The sequence below is a fragment of the Callorhinchus milii genome, unplaced genomic scaffold (assembly GCF_018977255.1).
Source record: "Callorhinchus milii isolate IMCB2004 unplaced genomic scaffold, IMCB_Cmil_1.0 Scaffold4, whole genome shotgun sequence".
In the NCBI taxonomy this organism is placed as follows: Eukaryota; Metazoa; Chordata; class Chondrichthyes; order Chimaeriformes; family Callorhinchidae; genus Callorhinchus; species Callorhinchus milii.
Window position 1 is genome coordinate 25,106,283 of NW_024704745.1, and position 21,763 is coordinate 25,128,045.

A 21,763-nucleotide genomic window follows, 5' to 3' on the forward strand; every position below is an offset into this window, starting at 1 on the left:
ACTAGCTCTTTTGTAGCAAACTCGCAGACAGTCCACATTTCACAACTTTCCAATTTCACAGTTCTATCTATGTTACAAATTCAATTGAGGAATGCCCTCCCTGGTAGAAAAAAGCAATACATTATGTACACATTGCAAAATTTACACATGTCTGTTACAGCTCATTTCATTCACATTTCAGCTTCAAAATAATTACTGGTAAGTGTGCTCTTTCCATCGCTACATGAGCAGATCACGGACCACAGTAAATAGACTGCTGTGATAATTGGTGTTATAAGTCCTCCTCCACCAGCCTTGCATTACGTATTTATACATACATTGAATTAAATTTTGTGGCATACTTTTCTGTGAAGGGAAAGAATGATGGATGACTGAAGTCTTGTTCTGCTGAAGACCGATGTTGAACTGTCACACTTGCAAATGAGATATGTTGAAGAGTTGGAGTGGTGGGGGGGAAATGGGAGATTAAAACTAGCGTTTATTGTGTATAAATTTATCTGTGGAAACAACACCTCAAAGAGGAACATTGTTGGTACCTCTCTGTAGTAGTCATTTAGGAATGAATGGGATGAAAGGGATAATCAAATGTTTTCTGGCATTACTAGATTAACTCTCCTGTCAGGTATAAATTTTGGGTACAATTGGTTGACAAGTATAACCCACTTCAAAAACTAAAATGACACTTCTTTTTGGTAAGTTGACAACCTACACTTAAAAACAATAGTTATTTGATATCAAAGATAAAGGTATATTCTGGTGCTTCTGGCATTGCCAGCAGACATTGAAAATACATGTTTCCTTTTAGTGTATCCAGTAGAAAATATATGCTGTGAAGTATATTTCTCTACGAATGGTTGCCAATCCAATTTTGATGCAAATTGCAGTGTTTTCCTCGAACATATCTTAAACAAGTTAGAGATTTTACAAAAAGAAAGGAATTTGACCCAAATCAGGCTGCTTAATATCTCTGGTATTCACAGCAGCAAAATGGAAGAGGAAGACAGCGGGCAAAAGCAAATATTATCAAGTGCTAAGGAACTTATCCTGCTGTAATGCAGATTTTAATCATAAACAATATTACATTATAAATGCAAAATTAAATTACACACAGAAAATCACATGAGTTATTTATAAGTGAATTGGGATAAATTTGCCACAGTTACAAACAGATCATAATTATGCTTTATCACTTCATTTCATACTGAGCAAATGGAGCGGAATAGCCTTTTAAGAGTAAAACCAGTTGTGTTCTGTTTAAGATTATCTGCTTTATTGTGAAGGGCAAATGAAGGTGGATAGCCTTTACTAAACAATTCTAAAAGGTTTGAATAAGTTACACAAATTCAACCTAAGAGACATGCTGCACACCAAATGTGAAGAATGGTTTTGAGTCCAGCTTAGAACATGCTCTGTGTGAATGGGATGGGGATTTGAGAGTTTAACTACTGCATGGCTTAATCACAATGATAAAATTGTTCAAGTAAGATTAAATGCATTAACTGAAAAGGAAACCCAAAATACCTCAGATGCTGGGAACACGTTCTGACGAAGGGTCATGGACCCCGAACATTGACTCACTTTTCTTTCTCCATAGATGCTGCCTGACCTGCTGAGTATTCCCAGCAACTTCTGAAATGGACAGGAATACCTGTTGAATCTAGTAGATTAAATATGAAAGCCATACCTTTACCCATTTTAGAATTATAAATCGAAGTAACATAATGTCAGAGCAAAATGAAGGCATATGCTGTATTTCTAATAGGTAGGCAGAATTCCAATCAAAATAAGGAAAGAAAGAACACAGGGAAGTGCTACTGACTGACTTTGCTGACAGCCAAATGTAGCTCCATTTCAAACGCTGCATCCAACACAAAAAATGCCCTGGTCTGAATTAACTCAAATGCCAAAAGACTAACACACTGAACCAGACCAATCTTGTCTGTGTAATGTCAATGTGACCAGTTTGCTGATTATCTTCACCAAAGTTTATTCTGAAACAGTTAACCCATTTTTTACAATTGTGTTCTATCCTGCTGTGAGATTTGGGTGATTTGTTAATCTTGACTGCATCAGATATTTATGTTGGGTAGCTATCCATCTGTGGAGCGTTACATTGTTAATTTGGTAATTTTTACAGAACTATTCTCATTTCATGTTTATATTTCTTCTGAGTGAAATGATCTTGAAGGCTTGATTCCAGTTTAATCTTGGCTGCACCAGAGTGAGCTATTAGCAGGTTCCTAGTTGAAAGAAGATGAATAGAGTAGAGAGTGTAACAGCTCTGCTCAATTACTAGTGGGGTTGCAAAATGAGTATCTGTTACTTAAAGCTATGAGGAGAAAGATAATGTGGTCATACATAATCTGAGGAAGCAATGGGCCTGATGGTCTGATTGCCCAAATAATAATAATAAAACACAATCCCAACACTTCATTGGAGGGTCAGCTTAGACTGTGTGATTTCAAGTCCCGACATGGATAACACACTAGATGACACACATCAAGAGGTGTCCTTTGATGTATCTCTCACTATATAATAATCCTTGCATTTGCTTTAGTGCATCATCACTTCATTGAGACATCTCAAAGCACCTCACAAAATATATTGTAAAGTGAATTGACTGTGTATTTTGTGGGCGAAAACATATCAAAACAGTTGAGGCTACAATAAACAAAGCAAATCGGATGCTGGGCTATATTACCAAATCAGTTGAGTTCAGATCTCCAGATATGATACTCAAACTATAGAGTGCAGTGATCAGGTCATACCTCGAGTATTGCATAAAGTTTTGATCATTGTGACACCAGGGACTGCTCAAATCCTAGAGGCAATGCAGAGGAGGACAATGAGATGATCCCCAGTGTTAGAGGAATGAGCTCCAAGCAACAAGCTTGGACAAGCTAGGGCTCTTTAGTCTTGAAAGGAGATGTCTCAGCTGGGATCAAATAGAGGTGTATAAAATTATAAATGAGATTGAGAAATTAAACCCAGAACAATATTCTCAGATGCACCAACATAATAGAACAAGACACAGGTTTAGTGTTGCAAAGGGCAATTTCAGAACAGATGGCAGGGTATTTCTTTACCCAGAGTGTAATTAACAACTGGAATGGGAAGATGTTGAGAGCAAAATGCTGGATTCATTTTTTAAAAAACTCTTGATGTTTTGGTATTCTGGAAGATGAGACCAATCCAGTTGAAGGGCCTTCTTTATTTGAACTAATCTTGTGATCTTCTGACTTCTTAATATTATTGAGTATAATAGGCAGATTGGTATCAGTCTTTCCCCATACTTTATAAGGGAACAAACGTTCTATTATAAAGTGTGACATCAACAACAACAACAACAACAAGATTCCATTTATAAAGCGCCTTTCACGTCAGGAGGACGTCCCAAGGCGCTGCACAGTTGGGTCATGACCCGAGCAGGGGGGAAATGGTCAGGGTGAGGGGAGGGAAGGGAGGGAGCGAGGAGGGGGAAATGGTCAGGGTGAGGGAAAGGAGGGAGCAAGGAGGGGAAATGGTCAGGGTGAGGGGAGGGAAGGGAGGGAGCGAGGAGGGGGAAGAGAGTCGAGAGGGGAGCTGAAGGGAGCTGAAGGGAGCTGAAGCTGATCAAGACTAAGAGTGACATCAATCTACCAATTACATTGAAGCTCCCTTTCACAGCTGAAGTATTTTGTAGTCCAGTTTACCTGCAAAATTCTAAAAGACATTTTGCTGGTGTCTTTAACCCTTACATTGATAGCATATCCATTGAGATGAACAAATCTCATGAAAAAATCTCACCCTGATCTCTCTTCACTATACTATTTTCCAATTGAAATTAGCAGAACAGTTTATTTACTTAATTTCCTTTCCCTCCTGCCTTTCCTACTTTTCCTTCGTTTTGTAAGGCAGTAGCAACCATGCTTTCATCAACTAGAAATCAATCGATTTTTTAGCCAACAAGAAGTTTAAAACTGAAGAATGACATGGCTGTGGTCAAACTCTGATGTATAAAAATGTGTCAAAACAGGAAGAAGAGCTGCCAATAAACAAATAAATCTGACAGCTACCGATGAAAGATAGCACTATGAGAAATAAATTGTCTGTGCTACATTAAGAGTTATGTTGTTCAAGTCTGCAGATCCAGCCTCCCAGGAGCGATACGTAAGAGATCCAGTTTTGGTTATCTTGCCTCAGTACTGTGTTCATTCCAATTGTTCCCTGCAAACTCTTATAAAGAATTCAGAGTATCTTCAGGGTGTGGGGAGAGGGGAAAATTCAGTCTTGCTCAGGTGGACATATTTGCTCAGCAATAGAACAAATGTGATAGTCGCATCTGAGACTGTATCCTCTTATCAGTTCTGTTGCTGTGCTGCATACTCTTCTCAACTCACACAATGACCTTTAATGAATGCCTGATTTGAAATTAAAGGAATGATTTTAAGTTTGGAGCCAAAAAAGGTAGAAGAGTAACAAGACAAAAACTAAACAACACAACATAAGTTTTGAGGAAAAAGGGATCAGAACAATAGAAATTTACAGCACAGAAGAAAGCTATTCGGTCCAACATATCTGCACTGGAATGAATAAATGTGCAAATGCTATGAAACCCAAAGTAGCAAACTTTCTAACCTTCTGGAGATACATGGAGTTTTGCGTATTGCTGTGTATTGCACTCAGAGTAATAAGTTCTGTATGGCTCAGGACCACAATAAACAATGCATTTATTAACCAAGCAATTGAATGAGTTCATAAAACATATTTACAATTTCAAAATGCAAACAAGCCAATAAGAGAAATCAGGATATGTGGGGGAAATTATGAAAGCCATTAACCCCTGTAATTATACTGCAAATGACATTTTTTTTGGAAGGCATAATGTTTAGTTTTGTTCATTTTTCTTGTACTTTTACTATTCAAGTTTGTATTTTCATTCTCATTTACAGTTGGTTTTTTTTGAGTTTCCAATAGATTTGAGGGAGTCAAACTAACACAAACAGAGAATTTGATAGAGAAAGAACCTAGAGGACTCTACAAAGGCATAATACTGCTTTCTAAATGAGAGCTTTGTAAATATTCTGTACTCAATATAAAATGACAAAAATGTTTTCTACAATAAATTCAATTAACATTTAACAATTACATTTTATGGGCAATTTAGAATGAATATCTTCCTAGATTTTGAACAACAAATGAGTGGTTTGTTTTGTTCACTCTTCTAAGTGAACAAAGGAAGAGTTTTCTCTGTAAGTCATCTTCCTGAAAGGGCTGTATTCTAACAAGCCAGAATGAGCAGAGTGTCATTTTCATGCAGTTAACGAGAGGGTGAACTTCATGGGAATCTGCATAAAAATGCAATTTACAAGAGTGTCATTTTCAGAAAATATAGAGGATAAAATATCTTGCATGTCATATTACTTTCTTCATATTACCTATTACACTACTCTGTTATGAAGATAACTAGTTTATATTAAATTAATAGTATTTACTCAGACTAAACAACAATCAATAATTGTATTTTAATGAATTTTTAGATACTTATAAGCCATAATCTTTAATATGAAATATTTGGATGTTTTCACCCATTCCACGTCAATTGAAATATCTCACACATTTGCTCTGCTTCTCAAACCAACATTAAGGAAGACTCTTCAGTGAGAAGATTTGAAATGAGATTCAGTAAAACTGTAATGCTATATTGGTACCATTCTCTTTCAGTTTCCAATTTCAATGCAAGCTGTACAGCCTCTCTCTCATTGTTGTAGACTTATGGTCCTGCATACAGTTTCAGCTACACCTTAGAAATAACACAATAATGCCCATCATGTTCTTTGACTACGAACCATATTAATCTGGTCACGTTGCTACAAAATACAAATCCCAGCCTTCAGTGTATGAAATATTTTTTGTGCCTATCCTCATTGTGAATACAGTGTGTTTAGTGGTTCATCTGGGAATTTTTTTTCCTTCTGAAATGTTTTTCCTAGCTGCTGCCTGTCACATTATTCTTTATTTTTACTAACATGATAACCATCAAGCAAAAGGAGTGACATATGTTGCAAGGCTATAACGTTTTGGGTTACCTATGTTCAGTAAAATTTCTCCACGTGATGCATATTTAATAAGGTTTTGCTGTATTAATGCCTTAATTTGCAATATTATTGTTCACTGCAGATTAACACTGACTTTACAGTAATCTTTAATTTCCATGGAATTGGCAGAATGATAATCACAATTACTTTCAGACAAAGAAGGAATTAGAGCATTTCTATTTCTAAAGCTGGTTGAAAACTAATCTGATGAAGGATTCTTTTCCAGAACCTTACCTCTGCTGTTCCAAAGCTTATTTGTGTAACACAGTGGCATGTTTCTGAGAAGCAGAAGAATGTCAGTCTCTTGTGGAAATGAATAAGGTTCCAATACATACAGTAAATGTATTATATAGTACCCTCATGTCATTCTTTGTATTGTATTCAGGAATTCTATAAACCAGACAATAGCATAAAGGAAGCCTACGGTTCCTCCCTCCGCAATGCTCTAAATGTCTCCATTTGTTCAGTTTGCTGATGTATATTGCTTTTCTTCCCCCTGCTTGGGATCACTGAAAACAATTCTTCATTCACCTCACAATTGTTTTTTGGGACATTGCTGTACATATATCGGTTATTACATCTGCTTACAAATACACAGTCAATACAAAAAAAATCGGTCACGGAGAGACTGAGCAACTCATGTCATTGCAGAAGTGGTTCAAAATGACAATATTATCATTTGACCAGTGATAACCAGAATATGCCCTGCCACATATTTCCTTTTTGCATTCTTTCCTTCACTCTTTTCTATAACATGAACTTCTTCCTTCTAAATACAACCTAGTGGATCCAATAAGCAGAGACCAAAATTCCTTCCAAGGGAATGGGTGTATTCTTGGCTTTGTTCTTACAGTTTGGATTTCAGAAAAGGAGTGACAACAGCTACAAAATAACCATCAAGAGAAATGAACCGATAGCTGCTCTACTACATCCATTTCCCCCCTTCAGATAGATAATAAATTGAAGCATAGTTAGTATGAGCTTACTTGAGGGACCATTTAGAGCCAAGAGGCACTCATATTGTTTTTACATAAAATGGAGATATAAACTCTTCAGAGCCAGTACACTGGTTAAAGGGATAATAATCCTTGCATTTGAAACAGTGCCTTACCACGTTGAGATGTCTCAAAGAGTTTCACAGGATACACTGTAAAGTGGAGTGACTGTGTGTTTTGTGGGTGAAACGCGGCAGCCAATTGCACACAATGCACACCTTTAATTGGTTAAAGGGATGGTGAAAAATCATCATTGAATGTTTGAGATTGTTACCAGATTATCAAATCCCTCTTTGAATATTGAAGAATCCAAATGAGATAAAGAGACTCAAAGAATGATTCAAAGTCCCTGTCAATGGGAACACATTCTGCAATATAATGTTACAAAACATACAATATTGGAAAACGTATTACTTGCCCTTTTGAGGTGGAAATAGCTGGAATAGCCAGAATAATTGCAGTTTCCTAAACCAAATAATAATAATAATAATAATCCTTGCATTTGATATAGCGCTTTTCACGTCGGAAGGACGTCCCAAAGCGCTTCACAGAACACACTGTAAAGTGAATTGACTGTATATTTGTGGGCGAACGCGGCAGCCAATTGCGCACAGCAATGTCCCACAAACAGTCGTAGATTGAAAATGACCAATTTATTATTGTTTTTGGTTTTGGAGGGATTATTATTAGGCTCTGTGTGGAGTAAGGAAACTTGCCCAAGGTTTCGCCCTCTGCCTGGAATTGAACTCAGGTCTCTCACTTGCAAAGCGAGTGCTCTAACCACTGAGCTACAGGACTCCTGTAATGAGGGTTAGGAGAAAAATATAGAAACACAGGAATTTTTTTTTAACTTTTGGATTGGCCAGATGGACAAGTCCTATACAATCCGTATCTCCTAAACATCTACATTCCAAATACCTACACTGTTTTTTAATTGTATCATGTATGAAAGGCAAACTATTAATCTGCCTGCCACACAGTTTTGCAAACGTGTAACAGCATTCATTCCACAGTGTGGCTTTCGGCACTTTGATTGATAGATTCAGTTTTATCTTTCTCCAGTTCTTTGCAATGTCGAGAATATTCTCGTAAAACCTTAGGAAGTAGCTATTTCTGTAGGGGAAGCAAAGAATGATCTGCCCAGAGCAGTACGTAGTCAGAAGTATTAATAGTGACAATGGAAACTTTTTAAAAANGCCTTTCAAAACTCGAGGCACAAGTATATGCAAACAGCAAACTAAAATGAAAAGTTATTTTTGGATGTGAACTGTGAACCAAGGGATACTGTACATATTTCCCATCAAGTAATTCTTTTCTTCAACCTGGATTGGGTGTCAGCCTAGATCAGTTGGGAGCACTCTCGCCTGAGTCACAAGGTCATAGATTCAAGAGGCTTGAACTCACTGTCCAGGTTGAAAACGCAGTGCTGTGCTGGGGGTGTGCTACATTGTTGGAGTTGCCATATTTTGGATAAGACTAAGTTCCCGTTTGCTTGTTAAGGTGGACATTAAAGATCTCATGGCACAATTCGAAAAGAGGTGATGTCTTTTTGATGGCACCTTGGGACCTACTCTTGACATGAAAGGCACAATACAAATGTAATTTGTTGTTGTTCTTGTTGTGTCCTGGCCAACAATATCCCAGATAAATTTGGTCATTCATAGCTACTGTTGCGAAATTGCTATGTGCAAATTGGTTGCTGCTTTGCCTAGAAAATACACTCTTCTTCATAATAAGTAAGTCATGTGAGGTGCTTTGAGAAATCTTCCCAAAGTGAAAAGCTCTAACTTAAATGCAAGGAATTTTTTTTAATATCATACCCAATTTATTCAGAATCATGTTCCAGTTTCCACCACCCACCTCCCCTTCCTTTACCTGAACATATCCCTCCATCTTATTTTTTTCTAGATTGAGAATATAGACAATCTTCTGGAATTTACTCTCTTTTATGACTTTAAGAATTTAATTTAACTTCTTCATCTTTGATGTGATCCCTGTTTTTCCTCTGCTTCTCTCAGTGAATCAATACGGTAACCATATTAAGTGCAGTGGTAGGAATGAGGGACCCATTTCTTCCCTCGACATTGCTGGTTCATAGTTCATTACGTGAGCGTCCTGTAAAAATGTCTTTTAAGGCTTTTAATACAGCTATAAATCAGAAATGCTTCACGGATTAATTGATCTCAGTCATGTTTCATAATCCAATCTGTTCCCAAGCAGACATAATTAAACCTTAAATCAGAAACTATCGGGGTAACCACCAGCACTTACACAAACAGAAGCATCTCTACCACTAGTAGTTTTGGTGTTTACCGCAGAACTACTCCAGGGAAGAAACAACTATCACCAATTATTTATTTCCAAAAGAATGTGGTTAATAATTGCAGGAAAATAGTTATGATCTTCTAAGATTTAATAATCACAATTGCATTTGATATAGTGCCTTTGACGCCAGGATGGCATCTCAAATTACTTCACAGGATTTACTACAAAGTGGAGGTGACTGTGTATTGTGAATTAGGTGCCTACAATAAGGAAACAATTTAGCTTGAACTTCCTGCTCCAAAATGGTAGCGGTGACGTCCCCTTATATGAAACCCTAAACTAAAACATTCATGTTCTTATAGCCAAATATATCAATCCCTAAAATAAAGCATATTTTTACAGATACATTTCTATTCACCACATGTATAGAAGGGTCCCAGAATCAGAGGTGGGACTCCGACAGGAACATGCCCACAGCTCACTTATTAAGATGAATGGACTGAAAAGATAGAAAAAGCAATTTACATAACCACCTAAAGTATAAGAAGAAAGAGTTATAGACTGTTACATTGCCTCAAACCCACTTTGATAGTATTATGTGGCATAACACAGCTGCAAATGGATGTAACAAGGACAGATGTTTCGCACATCTGTCCCTTGTGGTTGCTGGAAAACACATGGAGAAACCTTACTAGGGTGTCAACATGTAATATTTTCCACAGTCTAATGCACATTCCCATAAATCATTCAGACAAACTCTGTGTGGCTTTAAGATTACCATCATTGTTTGGAGACATAAATCAAAACAAAAAAGAGGGGGTTGGGGGCAGGAAACACAAAAATAAATTATAGTGAGAATTGCACATGCAGTTTTCACTACTAAACAACAACAAATGACATTTGTAAACAACAAACAACAAATCGCATTTGTAAAGCGCCTTTCATGTGGTGAGGACATCCCAAGGCGTTGAATAAAATATTATAAGTAACACATTATAACATGCCTCCATTTTGCCATGTCAATAGTATATGTTTTACAGCAGAAAGTTTATTGGAATCATAATGCATCATTGAGGGCAATGTCACGTTTAAAAGGAGCAAGGCATTTAATATCAACATTGTTTAGAGCCAAGGTAACCATTGCAATAGCTCCTACTATTGCTGTCGTAGCAGTGAGAGTCATTAATTTCTGACTTATTGATTCTTGCTTACTGTAGATTTATCGAGCCTGCCCACCCCTCCCCCCAATAGAACCAATTGTGGTTCATCAGACAAATCAAAAGGGACCTCTGTAAGGTACTAGGGTGTGGAGGAATGTGATTGAATTCCCCATTTATTTAAAAACAAAATGTTCTTTACTCCCATTGTTTGATTAATGGTATGTTTAGCTTTCTTATATGTTTTGTAGTGACATTAGGAAGTTGGCAGAGATATTCAGAAATCCTAATATTCATATATTTCCTAAATAGTTATTTTTCCTATAAAAAATTAGCACGTTTGGTCTGTGCTTGGTTTATTAAGGAGAAGGGTTGTTGGAAGAGTACTACTCAGCTCTGTTTGGCAAGTTGGAACAAATGTGTTCGTATGAGCATGAAAATAAATATAACACATCTAAAAAATAACAATTGCATACTTATAACTGAAAGCACTTTAGTTACGAATGGTCAGACACCGAAATCTAGACATAATCATGTCTCTAAAGGGATGCAAAGGTAGAACATTATGGTCAGGTACCAATGCATTCTGCAACTGATATTGTTCAGCCAGAAGATTTCATTTGGGATAAAATCTGGTTCTTGTCTGTCTGATTTTCCCGCACTTTGAATTGTCCTTCCAATACTCATCTGGTCCAAACTATTTTTATTTTTATGTCAAAATCTGCAAATCACAGAATTATTAGGACACACAGATTCTTTTGAGCCATTGCCATTTTCTGCCTAAATCATAGCTTTTTAATAACATTAAATTCACATCTTTTCATGCTGGGTTTAAAAATGCATAGACTGTGAAACAGAAAGAAAAAATGCATTGCTTTGAAATGTATTGAAATGCATTTGTTTCCTCACTGCAAATAATCAGAATGATAAAGCAAAGACTTTTACACGAGTTGCTGAGTGCTAAAAGTTCATAGCATAACTTGAATGATAGCATAAAGCCTGTCAGTAAAATTATATCACCACAGTGGTAGGAACGAGCACAATTTACAAAATGTGTTGGTGAAAATTTATGCTCATGACACATAATGTGACACAGTACGATTCAAAACACATGCTAAATTAATATGAAAGAAAATCAAGAACCACGGGGCACATCTGTGGCTTGCATGTTTACTGTTCTGTTATGAAAAGCAACGTGTTGAATGGCAAAGTGTTGTACTTACAAACGCTACAGCTTTATTCGTGACTCACAATATTTTATTCATTTTTAATAGCAATATAAGATCAATATTTTGCAAAGGGTTTGATAGTGCCATATGGATCAAAATTGCAGTGTACCTAAACTTATTCCACTGGGAACAATTAAGGAATACTTTATTGACTGGAGACTGCCTTATTGGCAATTTTGGACTGAATAGTGCTTTGCTTTTCAGAGAATGGTTTCATCAACCAGGCCTTCCAGATTTGATATGATATATGGACACCTTTGGTTTAAATTTAGAGAAGGACCTGCTTTGTTCATTCCAGGATGCTAAAATAGCTTTTTAACTTTACATTTTTATAATTAACGTTTCAAACAGACTGGTGTCTGGCAAAGAAGCATAAAATCCATGTTCCTGCAGATTTCCAGTTCCCTCACATGGGACTGGGGGAAAGCCTTTAAACAGACTGTGTTGCCCTTGTTGCTGGAATTGGATTATAATATTCTTTTAATTAGGTTTCACTGTGTTAATGTCCTAGAAAGAGCCATGAATTGAGGCAGCAATTAATCTGGGAGATTGTTGGCCAGGGCACCAGAAAACTATTTTTTTTGGAATAGTTGTATGGGATGTGTGACATCTATTTGAATACAGTCAGACAAGACCTCATCTTAAACTCATTTGAAAGACTGTATCTTCCAACAATGCAGTAGTCCCCCAATACTCTCTAGAGTATTATCCTTGTCTATTAGGTCAATTCCCAACAAGGAGCTTGATCCCACAACCTTGTGACTGAGAGATTTACAAAGTGAGTCAAACTGAAAATGTATAGGAAGAAACAGAGTAATTTCCCTTTCTGATTCTCTCGTGGAGAATTCAATGAGTCACCAAATTCCATGCTCTCCAAATACTTCCAATTATTTCAATATAGTATACAGCAGGCAATTTCAGCCATCATCTTTTACAACCAGGCAAAAATATGTCCTTTCAGTTTTAGCTTGGAGCAGTAAATCCAGCATTGCTTACATAAGCTGCATCAAGTGTCCTTGTTCTGACTTCCTTGCTTTGCCTTGCCTTGGGACGTCCTCCGGACAAATGTAATTTTGTTGTTGTTGCTGTTCTTCTGATCCTCTGGGGGCAATGTGAAAGTGCACATTTTTCTGCTTTGAGCTGTTGCATTTGAAACTGGCTCCCATATGCTGGCCACATGCATCATCTGGACCTAAATGATATCCTCACAATCTGACTGGTAATTTACAAGTACTAGAATCTTTGACAGTTGTCATCCAGATGGCTGTTCAGGGCTTGTTGAGTTGCAGGAAAACTCCAATTATGGTTTGATTTCCTCCCATATGTTTCCAGCCACTGAGATTGATAATAACTCTGTTGTGATCTGGTTTGTTGAATTTACCATTTTATCTAAGGATCACAGGTATTTTTAAGTTTACAAGATTTGAAATGCAAATAGTTTAAGCAATTAATAAAAATGCAACAGGTTTTGATCAAGTAGCAGCTCAAAACACATTGCAACCCCAAAGCACCTGATTCCCCAAATTCATTTTTATTTAATAGTTTTGTATAATAATTTGAATTATATCAATGCAGGAACTGAGGTAGCATGGAAAATCTTACCAGTTTGAGGATCCATTCTCCCCAATGTTATATCCTTTGCAAATATATATTAAAGTAGGCAAAACCAAGAACACCAAAAGGTCCTGGGTCACAGAGTATAAAGGCTCCCTAGAAGGAGACATGCAATTGATGTGCTTCTTCCTTTTTCTCCAATCCAATAAAATGCTGCCTACTTAATACAACAACTAACGATTCCAATATGTTGCCCCTTATATTCTTTTGATGGACGAATAAGACCCATAGATTGATCTGCTAGTAATAACGTATTCACTGTTTTTTTACTGCCACTGTACAACAATTTCTACTCTCATTAACAGGAACTGGGTCAGTATTGGAGAAATAAACAGCTTTCCTGATGCCTGTTGGAGAACAGTTGAGTAAGTATTTCAAAAAAGTATGGTTTACGACATGTAACTTCCCAAGTCTATCCAGCAGACTTTTAGAATCATAGAATATCACGGGAGAGACCAGACAATTTCGCTTTTATCAAATCTGGCTGGAGAAATAGTGGCAAGTGCTTGTTTCACATTTGTACCTCTATGGAATATATTTGAAAGAACACATTATATCCTAAAAGTCTATGCTACAATTAAAATGGTGTTCAATAGAGAAGAAGGGAACTGGCATTAAAGAGAGTTATCATAGTAATAGCAGTGCAGGAACAATTGGCAAAATGTTTGTATAGTCCATTGGCGTAACCTTAACATTGTACTAATAAACAGTAGCATACTAAAGTCAGTTAGATTTCATCATTTCGCCATTGCTTTAAAAGTACGTTTTAATCAGCTGCCATTAGTTTTTGACCTTATAATTACTTGTTAGAAATTAACCTCTTCATACTGTTCTCATCTTCATTACATTTGGGGCTAAGGGCATTTCTAATTCCATTTACACTATCAGTCAAATCCAAAATTAAATGATAATTTTTAAATAAAATTCCATCTTATAACAGATTTGGTGTGAAATTACAATGTAAAATCTATTTTGAAATATCAAATTTTTCACCTGATTATATCATTCCACAAATGTCTTCATCACTATTGGCATTTTTATTTCCATTTTTCATGACAGTGAATGATCCGAACTGGGAATATTTAGCTACCATCTGTGTGTGTTGCATTGCCAGGCTTTAATGAGTCAACTACATATGTACCACTACAAGGTAAACAATTTTTAATGATGGAAACTGAAGCACTCATCCTCATATAAGTTTATAAACTCATCACCATAATGGAAGCCCAAAATTTCACCGAATCTTCGCTGGTAAGACTATTATGTTTTAAAATTTAATATCCTGCAGAACTATGGAAAATTCCTACATTTTTAATATGAAAGTTGGTTTGAACTGATGAAAGGTGGCTTCTAAACTAAGACTGAAGTTAAGAATCTTCCACAATTAAGCAATAAAACTAGGTGACATTTCTGCACCCAAAGTTTGATTTTGCCAATCTCTCCTCCCTCTCCTCCCCCCCATCTAATCTAGGGTTTATACTATTTTTCCTTCAAAGATCCTTCGATTCACTTAAAAAGGAATGGATGACCTTTTGTGATACAGATGTCATTGCTACACCATGATTCGTGCATTAGTATTTTCCTCAGCATTGTCATGTCATTGACACTGGATTTGCAAATCGGAATGTCCTCAATATGCAGGAAGTTTATTGATCTGAAAGACTGTTTCAGTCTACAGGAAATGAACTGCTTCACTTCAGGCTGAGTTTACACTAGAAAGCTTGTTTAACTTAATATTGTTGTGTATTGATTGTAAATATAATAGGAATGATTGTATTATGGGAGTGGTGGGGATTTACCATTGGTTTTGCTGGCAGCAGTACTATTGCTGACTATGCACTATGCTTAAGTGTATTTTCCTTTTGGTGATAGCCCATAGATAAATATACAAACATGCAGAAAGCACGTTTCCAGCTCAGTGACCATGTTTGCTTTGTTCACCTCCTGGGAGAACACTAGCAACTGGAGGTGGTATTTGCAATTCTAAAGGGCTTGTTTAAATAGAAAACATTTATTCTCTTATGTTTCAAAAACAAATGTGTGTTGAAGTCTTTGCCCACTGAGGACAGATCTTAGGCTATATTGATTACTGAAAATCAGGTGACAAACAAAGCTATCTTTTATCTAATCTTATCTCTGCTGAGATTAAATAAGAATTGAAAAAGAAGAAACTAAATTGGACGGAGGGTCAGTATTGCTCTCTTGTAAATTGGTTCAGTTTTTAGTTCTTCCCTAGTTCTAGGACTCTAAGGGAAAAAAATGGAAACTTGACATAGCATAGTTTAGCATTAACAGCTCCAGGTACTTATAGAATAACAATAGCTTCAAGTACAAATGCTAGTGACCAAATGAGTGCTTCGAACTGACGAAAGGGAATACCTTGCACTGCGTTGAACTGCCATTACTATCTGACTTCCAGTTGCATTGTACTCTGCAATGCCATATTCCCTTCGCCCTCCTACGCCCACTCTTGCCACACCATTACAGGCCCCACTGTCAACATTCTGTACAAGCCCAGATGGCAGTCGAGCTTGGATTTCCGCATAAATCTTAGACAAAATTTGTATCTGCATAACAGGAAATGATTTGCATCTGATATGAACCTGTTGGAATATAAAATTTAGAATTGTTTCAGCTCCTTTGGCTGTCAGACAACATTCATATAGAATACTAGTTGTACCCATTGCAGCTTCGCTTGCAAGCAAACTATCCAATATGGAACGTAGATTGACACACAGACAGACAGACATTTCATCGTTATTATCTATACTAAACTGGGAGGACTCCTGTGGGAGGATTTCTTTTGAGAGGACTCAGTGGGAGGACTCAGCATTTTAAAATGGGAGGTAAAATAGGAGGTAGTCAAAACAAAATATGCCCATATCACTCCCAGATGCAAGACCTTTCCAATAAGGTATAAATCATGTCTCTACGTCAATCGGTTATTGAGATCCTTCTTGAAGCGCAGACAAACAGTCATTGTCATTTTATTGGTGTATATATCACAACTTGCACTTATATAGTGCCCTCCACGCAGGGTAGCATCTCAGATCTCTTATACAAGAGAGAAGATAGAGAGATACAAAGAGGTCTGCACTCTGGAGTCACTGCTCTTCCCATTTCAGTATGTACCTGGTCTCCCTGTTATCCTTGGTAAAACATTGACTGATCATAATTAATGATTATTCCATCTCTTCTTAGGATATTTTAGCTCATTAAATTTCAGTCATATTCCAGCATTTTCCTTTTGGAAAGGCAATTTAATTATTAATAATAATAATCATCTTTACATTTGGAATGGTATCTTTCATGGCAAGAGGATGTCTCAAAGCAGAATATTCTGTACAGTGTAATGACTGTTTTTTTCTAGGCGAAACTAGAAGCAATTAGTAGAATTGAATTCTACTCTACTTTTATTAGGTGTTCCTTTCTTTTGAAAGAGAAGTTCCTCCTTTTCATTCAGCTTGGTCATCATTTTTTTTCATCCATTCATTTAATTGTTGGACCATCTGTTTGTTTGGGAAATTTCTTTTCTTTTCTTCCCTGCCATGGTTGTTTCACATTCTGAAGAAAGATTCACATTCTGTGGAGTCCTGTAGCTTAGTGGTTAGAGCACTTTCCTCGCATTGGGTTCGATTCCTGGGTAGGGCAAAACATTGGGGCAAGTTTCCTTACTTCACATGTCGCTGTTTACCTAGTAGTAAGTAGGAACCCTGTTGTTAGTCAGTTGGCAGATCACTTTTCCCAGGGTAGTCCTGTGCAGTCTAATGGATGGTGTTTTCAAGACACCATTTTTAAAAACGTAAATTGGAGATATTTTTGTAAGCCCTGACGAAATTGATAAGGAGAAGGAACTATAAAATAGTTTTCCTTCTGCACATGATGTTATTGCTTTATGTTCAGCAGTATAAACAAGGTATATGCTGCAAATAGGGTAAAATTTCACTGGTGGGTGACACATAGCAACCTTACGAGCAGGCGCATGTAATGGGATTTCCCCATTGTATAGATGCAAGTGCTCAGAGACAAGGTCAGAACTTTACTGATTAGCAAAACTTCACCCTAGATGACATATCACTCCTCTCACTGAGGTGCTGCATCTGGTTTCTCTGTCAAAGTCTGTAACGTATTGACATTGAACTTGCAACAACAAGGGAAGGGAGACGAATCAGAAGAATCCCTTGAGTCTCCTGAGGTCTGCTAAGTTTAAGGTACCAATCAAGAAAAGGTGTCTAATCCAAAGCACTAAATAGGTTCACAATAAACAGTTAACAAAATCACTGGTGGACAGAAAAGACAAAAAGGGACACAGTGCAGGGGCCTGGAGGAACATGCTGTAGAAAAGGCTTCTTGGCAGATAAAGCGTTGTTTCACTGAGGCTAAAAGGTTAGTAATTGTTGTGGAAATAATGAGGAGGCCATGATAAACACAATAAATGACTATTATTTTTGCACTATATATGATTATGGTCTGTTTACACTGAATTTATTGTAATTTTTTGCAATTCCTGAAGTGTGGTGGAGAGTTTGTTTTTAATTAACTTCTTTGGATGGTTAGAATCGGGGGCCAGCTAATTTGAGATGTTGCTTCACATTAGCTTCCAACAACTTTAACATACCTTAATTGCTGGTTTCAACAGTTTAAGCTCATTGAGATTTGCATCTTGTAGTACTGTTGGTGTCGTAATGCTGTTACTCTTATTTTAAGTGCTGAACCTTTCTGTTCTACTGGAACTCCATATTTCTTCATAAAAACTGACTGTGTTATACCCATAATAAAAAATTAGCTTAATATCTCACCTTTACCATTCCTTATAAAATGGTGTGAATGAATGCTAAAATTTGTTAAAAAAATAGTTTAATCTTATGCCATTTCTCTCTCTTACTTTCCACTATGGAGGATTCAAAAATATCTTTCCCTCTCACACACAAACCATGCATTATGTGTGTTTAGTTTATTGTGGGGAGAGAATATGGTATGTGATATTATCACAATGACCAACAATACCTATTGACAACTTCTGACCAAAGTTTTGCTCAATGTGATAATAACAATCTTTACATTTGATATAGCACCACTTATCACGTTGTTGAGACATCTCAAAGCACTTCACAGAATACACTGTAAAGTGTAGTTACTGTGTATTTTGTAGGCGAAATGAGGCAGCTAACTGCTCACAGCAGTATCCCACAAACAGTCGTGGATTGAGTGACCACATTATCTTATTTTTTTGGAGGGATTGTTATTATCATTTACAGCGCTTAATCCCCTGAAATCATTTCATGCAGCACTTGCTAAGTGCTTCATGAAATGAATAGATTTTAATTATTATCAATATTTATATGACCACATATTGTAATATATATGGTTAGATTGTGGCCTCAAGCCTCACATTGCAAATTTTAACTCACAGTCTATGCTAACACACCAATGCAATTCTGAGGGAGCACTATATTTTTTGAAAGATGTTAAGCCAAGGTCCCATTTATAGTCCTTGCATTTGATATAGCGCTTTTCACGTCGGAAGGACGTCCCAAAGCGCTTCACAGAATAACTGTAAAGTGAATTGACTGTATATTTGTGGGCGAACGCGGCAGCCAATTGCGCACAGCAATGTCCCACAAACAGTCGTAGATTGAAAATGATCAATTTATTATTGATTTGCGTTTTGGAGGGATTATTATTAGGCTCTGTGTGGAGTAAGGAAACTTGCCCAAGGTTTCGCCCTGATCTGCCGGGAATTGAACTCAGGTCTCTCGCTTGCAAAGTTCATGTGGACATTTAGAATCCCATGATATCACCCAAGGGAGAAAGAAGGTTCTCCCAGTGTCCTGGGCAACAATCAAAAGGGAGGGGATGAAATCAGTCAATCACTTCATGGCTCTTTGTGGGACATTACTGTGTCCAAATTAGCTGCCACGTCATTATCAGTGATAATTTTCGATGTTGCACTTCAGCCCAGGAATCGTATATTTGTGATCTTCTCTAATTTGTTTTGCTGGAACTGAACTGATAAGTCACACTTGTTGAGAAGGAATGGAGCCTGGCATCACAACTTGGGCAGTCAGGAAATATGTCTTTGTTTCACTTCATATTTTTTCATTGTGCTGCTCTTGGCAGATCATTTCCTTTTTTTTTAATATTTGATCCAAGTTTAAAACTTGGCAAAAACAAACAGCCCTTAGAAATATTTGACCATAATTCAATTTGCTTATTTTTAATCTGTGGAAAAACAATTTGATTGAGGTAATTCTCTCTGACCATGATTGCAGTTTAAATCTCAAAAACTAGTGTGGCTAAAATTACCGAGGACTATTTTGCTACGTTTAACACTGAACACATGTTAATAAAATATATCTGTCCATGGTAGCCAGAATAAAAACATTCTAAATGGTATGTGAAGGATGACCTAAATTCTACCAACCTAAATTGCTAGTTTTTCCAAAAAATAGCTTACATTAGGTACAGTGTGATAAACAGTTCCATTCAATCCATCTGCTTATTGAATCCACCCACACATCCAGATCTCCCTGAAAAGTGATTATTTGGAAGATATTTTCAAAGCCATATACAATATATATATTGTTTTCTATTCTAACTTTTTCTGAATATAATGTGCATTTCAATGTTCTTTCCCCAGTAATTGGCCTGCACTGTTGCTCAGTAAACTTCTTGTGATAAGGTCACAACTGTTAAACCTTTAACTTGGATGCCAGTAAGCCTCAAATATATGTAGTGCACCGGTGTGAGCGGCCCAACTTGACATATCATAGGAACATAGGAATTAGGAGCAGGAGTAGGCCACTCGGCCCCTCAAGCCTGCCCCGCCATTCAGTAAGATCATGGCTGCTCTTCCAACCTAACTCCATCTGCCCGTCTTATCCCCATATCCCTTAATCGCTCTATCATTTAGAAACCTATCAATCTCAGTCTTGAATATGTTCAAGGACTGAGCATCTACAGCCTTCTGGGGTAGAGAATTTCATAAATTCATACCCGCTGAGTGAAGAAATGTTTCCTCAACTCTGTTCAAAAGGGCTGTGCCTTAATCTTAAGACTGTGACCCCTAATTCCAGATTCTCCTACCAGGAGAAATAATCTTGCACTGCCTACTCTGTCAAGCCCCATAAGAATCTTATATGTTTCTATAAGATCACCCCTAATTCTTCTATATTCTAGAGAATATAGGCTTAGTTTACTCAACCTAACCTCATAGGTCAACCCCCTCATCCCAAGAACTAACCTAGTGAATCTATGCTGCACCCCCTCTAAGGCGAGTATGTCCTTTCTTAATTAAGGGGACCAAAACTGCACACAATATTCCAGGTGTGGTCTTACCAAGGCCCTCTACAGTTGCAGCAAGATTCCCCTACTTTGTATTCTAAACCTTTTGCAATAAACGCCAACATGCCATTAGCCTTCCTAGTTGCTTGCTGCACCTGCAAACTTGCCTTTTATGACTGGTGTACAAGGACACCCAAATCTCTCTGAACATTAACACTATCTAGTCTCTCCCCTTCCAGAAAATAATCTGCTTTTCTGTTTTTACTACCTAGGTGAAGAACTTCACACTTCCCTGCATTATATTCCATCTGCCACTTTCTTGCCCACTCACCTAGCCTATCTATATTCCTTTGCAATCTTTTGAGTCATCCTCAGAGTTTACTTTCCCACCTAGCTTAGTATCAGCCACAAATTTAGATATTTTAAGTTCTATGTCCCTGTCTAGATCATTGATATAGATTGAGGCCCAAGCACTGACCCTTGTGGCAATCCACTGCAACAACAACAACAAGATTTCATTTATAGAGCGCCTTTCACGTCGGGAGGACGTCCCAAGGCGCTGGACAATTGGGTCGGGACCCGAGCAGGGGGGAAATGGTCAGGGTGAGGGGAGGGAAGGGAGGGAGCGAGGAGGGGGTAGAGAGTCGAGAGGGGAGCTGAAGGCACGGTCAAAGAGAAAGGTCTTGAGACCGGCCCTGAAGGAGGAAAGGGAGGAGGCAACGCGAAGGCACTGGGGGTTGGAGTTCCAGAGCCTAGGGGCTGAGAGGCTGAAGGCCCGGCCACCGATGGAGGGGCGGTTAGGGCAGGGGATGTGGAGCAGACCGGAGCCAGAGGAACGGAAGGTATGGGCAAGTAAGTAGAGGGATAGTAGGTCGGAGAGGTAGGAGGGAGCAAGGCCGTGAATGGCCTTGTAGGTGAGGATGAGGATCTTGAATTCGATCCTCTGGGGGATGGGGAGCCAGTGGAGGCGAGCGAGGGTGGGAGTGATGTGGTCCCGAAGCCTGGTGCGGGAAAGTACACGAGCTGCGAGTTCTGAATGACCTGCAGCTTGTGGAGGGAGGTGCCGGGAAGGCCGGCGAGGAAAGAGTTCTCATAGTCCAGCCTTGAGGTGATAAAGGCGTGGACCAGAGTTTCAGCAGCGT